Source organism: Rhagoletis zephyria, unplaced genomic scaffold (assembly GCF_001687245.7).
Source record: "Rhagoletis zephyria isolate East Lansing unplaced genomic scaffold, Rhagoletis_zephyria_1.1 Rzeph_scaffold_09217, whole genome shotgun sequence".
NCBI lineage: Eukaryota > Metazoa > Arthropoda > Insecta > Diptera > Tephritidae > Rhagoletis > Rhagoletis zephyria.
The window spans coordinates 1-4,401 of record NW_016166296.1 but is presented as its reverse complement, the minus strand read 5'-3'; the positions used below and the strand labels follow the sequence as shown (position 1 = coordinate 4,401).

The 4,401-nt window shown below is 29.1% G+C and overlaps 1 long non-coding RNA gene across 1 annotated transcript in view; it reads right to left on the bottom strand.

The window, feature by feature from the left end:
• LOC108375619 (uncharacterized) overlaps positions 1 to 3,951 on the bottom strand; it is a 10,627-nt gene extending 6,676 nt beyond the window's left edge. Inside the window, exons 1-2 of the long non-coding RNA XR_001849184.1 lie at positions 3,906 to 3,951; positions 1,373 to 1,376 (exon numbers count right to left, since the gene is read on the bottom strand). This is a non-coding gene — a long non-coding RNA (uncharacterized LOC108375619). The remainder of the gene's footprint in view (positions 1 to 1,372; positions 1,377 to 3,905) is intronic.
• Positions 3,952 to 4,401: the final 450 nt, after the last annotated feature.

Below are 4,401 nucleotides of genomic sequence, written 5' to 3'. Positions count from 1 at the left end.
GGTAGCTTTTAGCCACTTGAAACTTGCACATTATCGGACTAAAATTGATTGGGCTATAAAACTGTGTATTTAGAAATATTCAAACACTTCCGAGAAAAAAGTTTGAAATTCAGGTGAAAATTTTTTGCAATTTTTTGTAGTTTTCTACAAATTTTTAAACTTGGGTTTATATGGAAATTCTTAAAAATAAATAAATAAACATAAGTGGCACACAATATCACTTTGAAATGGCGTGCTATAGAAATGACCGATACCGTACATATATATGATTTTGAAATGCTGGGAAACTTCAAAAAAATTATGGCCAACGAATTAAAAGATCGGTTTCACCTTACTTTGTTTCTATAATGGTTGAGAGAAAAATAATAATATTTAAAAATTATAAATAAAACAAGGTAAAATAAAACGAAATGAAATAAAAACAAATAAAAAATAAACTATTTTTAAATAAAATAAAATAAAATAAGATATATTAAAATTAAATTAAATTAAATTAAACTAAATAAAATATTAAAAGAAAATATAAAAAACCTTAAAATAATATAAAATTAACTTAAATTAAATAAGGTTTGTTTTTAAAATAAAATAAAATCCAACAAAATAAAATAAAAGTATATACAAACAACATGGAAAATTAATTAAAATAAAATAAAACAAAATAAATTTGTAAAGTTTTAGTAATCTCTCTCATTTTAATTCCTTCTCTAAGTTTAAATCCCAAATTTCCACAAGTCCCAGTGTTCAACGTTGATAACATATTTAGCTAAAAAAAATTCAAAAAATGTTTGCGGCACGGAAAGTGAACTCTGATTCTTATAAATGTTCGACTTTTTGCTTACCTGTGCATTTTAAAAACTTCAAAAATAAATACTACCATAAAGTTTTTTATCTTTCGGGATAAAAGAGCAGCGTTCAAGCTTACTTTATATCTTGTTAAAAATATTTCATCATGCACAGTTATAACGGTTGAAAATATGCTAATAATCCGTTTTTGACACCTTTAAGTCAAAATATCTCAAAAATTAGAGCCAATCTGAAATTTCTAAGGTCATAACCTGATTCTGCGTACAAAAATCTATAGGAATGAGCTCTGCCGTAAAATTTTATTGGCCAGTGAAATAACTGAGAAAAAGCATGTAGCCGAATATGTTTTTCAATAAATTAAAAATTGATGGCCTTATTCATAAAAAATAAAAAAAAAGGTTTAAAGAGCTTTCCAGAGAGACATTTTCATACAGCTTTTCCATTCATAAAGCAGTTTAAATCTTCTTAATTTTTTATGAATTTGGCTGTTAATTTCTTTTTAAATTTTCATGCACTCTCGCCGTACAACAGCTCATTGACCCCGCAGTGTCAGCGCATGTAAAGAAACATAACTCTGCGCCTACAAACGCGTATCGCTTTAATTAAGCGCAATCGTTTATTGATAATGCCATAATGGTTTGATATTAAATCGAAGCAAATAAATAATCACTTGTGTATGTATTTTTAGAGCGCCACCAACAGCATAGCGAACAGTAAAAACACAAAAAAATAACAACAACAGCGTGCGCACATTGTAATGGCAATCAGCAATGGACAGGGGGCGTAACCGTGGCATGCAAATCGTGACATGATACAACAAGAACACCAGCGCAAAGTAAAAAAAAAAGCTCCACAAAATGACAACGCTGATTAATTAACACGCAATCTTGGCAAGCGAGCGCGCAGTGGTGACTCAGCAAATGAAAAAAATCTGAAAACTAAACGATTTATTAAAAATAAAGCAAAAAAAAATGAGCAGTTAAATAAGGAAATAATGTTTAAAAATAAGTTATGCAGGTACTACAGTTTTGCAAAATGAATTGATTGAGTGGCAATTGCGGCGATGGTGGTGGCGGCAGCAGTGGCGATTGGAGAGCGTCCAACACTAGCTGCGCTGCTGGCAAATCAGCCTGGAGTCACCTCGCCTCATTTAATGCCGAATAAGCGATTCGCACAAAAAGTGGCAGAGATTAATGGCGAATCGGCCAGAAGGCAAAGTGCAGAAGATATAAATTAATTTAGTCTTAAACGAAAACAGATTGTTAAGAATTTTTTTGGCCAAGTATTTGAGTTTTGCATAGTGATAAATTTTGTTCTATATACATATATGTACATATCCATATTTTAGCGAAAATAAATGCAGAAATGTGAGGTTAAATTTTTTTAAACTAAAAATTATTCATCAAAAACATAGTTTAATTGTAAACTTAAATTTTTATTTAACAAAATTAAACTTAAAAGTAACTTCACATAACAAGGTACACATATATGTACATACTCTTATATAGCCTTTTATTTTCAAAATACCTATTCGCTCTTTGTCACCATGCCACACCAATTGGAAAATTATCAGTTAAAAAAGTAAAACACAACAACAACAATAAGGAATATCGATTGCAATCGAAAAAAAAGAACACAAGCATAAAACACAATGGAAAATCCTCAATTCCTAAATGGCAAACGAATAGATATTATGTACATATGTTTGTAGTTGATACTCAGCGAGTCAGCCAGTTAGGCATCGATTTTTTTTTCGTTTTAAGTATATTTCTTTTCAGCTGCGGCTGACAGTTTTGTCACTAAGCCGGAAAAGCCAAACCCCTAAATATCAAAAACAAAAATAAAATGAAAAATAGGCAAGAACGGAATACGAAGTGGAAATGATTTTGGCTTGAAAGCAAGAAGTTGTTAAATTTTTGAAAATAGTGATTTTGTACACTAGGGAGCAGCAAAAGGGATGTAATTATGATTTTTTTTTCATTAATAGTTCATGAGTTGTCATTTTTGTTTATATTTTGCTATAAAATGTCAAATTTCGTTTAAATTTTGCGACATTTTAGAATACAAGATCAACAAAATATATGCAGCTCGTTGTTTTTGCTCTGCTGGTATTACCCGTTTAATGTGCTTTTGGTAATGTAGTACATAGTTTTTCTGTTAAACAGATTTGAAGCTGGAGGAGAATTTATGAAAATTATGGAGAAATGTTGGTCCCGTAGTTCAAAATTTCAATATTGTAAAATATATTAAGCGCCAAAATATTATTATTATTTAGTAATAGCTGTAAGTTGCGAGTGTCGATAGATATGTATATCGATACATATTTCGATAACAAACTAAATAAACACATCGAAGAGGGTTGTGAAATTTTGGTAAGAAATTGGAAGAAATAAAGAAAAAAAAATTGTTAAAATGTCGATGGTACTATTGAAAAATATATAAATATGTAATAATATTCATAAATGAGTAATATCGAAAAATATATCAATATACAAATATAACGAATATAATATTAGTGACTTTATTAATAAATGCCTCGATAAATATTTATGTATTTCGATTAAAAAAAATGTCGAAAAACATATCGAACAAGTTTTTGAAAATTATATCGATTTAACGATTTTAAAAGATATAAAATAATGATAGTTTTATCGAAAACATGTCAGTAGCAATATTGAAGTATATGAATATCGGTAATGAAAAGACAGTTGAATTAATGACGTGGTCAGTAAATATGGTTGTAATAACAAACGTTTGGATAAAGATATCTTAAAAGTATATCTACATATATCGATAATGATACCAATAAACGGATTTTAAAAATTTCTAATTTTCACAGTAAATTGGTTTAAGAATATAATTTAAAAACTATTTATTTATATATTTATTTGATTCAAATAAGTACATCCCTGTAAACAATCGGACTCATTTTAGAGTCAGACAAATCTCAGAATTCTGAGTTGTAACCTCATTATGATCTCATAAGGAGTCGGAAAAGAGCGTATTTTCCTGTTTAGAAGAGCACTCAAATACGAGTCCGAGTTAGGACTCATATTAGAGTCTGAAAAAACAATATTCTTTATAATTCTGATTATTAATACATTTTTACTTCTACTTGAACTTTGTTACTTTTGTTCAACTCAGAATTTATAATACCAAAAGAGTTCGAAATGAGTCAGTCTGGTTGACTGGTCTCAGAATTATATCAATCTATGACGAAAGATAGACTCATTTCAAACTCATAATTTCTGAACACTCAGAAAATTGTTTAAAGGGTATATATGTACTTACATATGTATATGATCAATCAACTCCATAAACGCCTCTAACAGCACGTTTACACCAAACCAAAACAAAATCGCTTTGAGATCATAATCATGCGAAATGTAATTCCCATATCGTCATAACACTGCTACGCTATCATTATTAAGTATTTTAATAATCATATCACTCGCTACATTTACGTCAAATTTAAGCTGACAACCGAAATTATTATCACTTTTCATAATTATCAGCACTGATTTTGCAACAAGCAAGCAAGATACTCGTATGTAGATACTAATCATCATTACCCTGATTATCATTGCTATTCTAAAC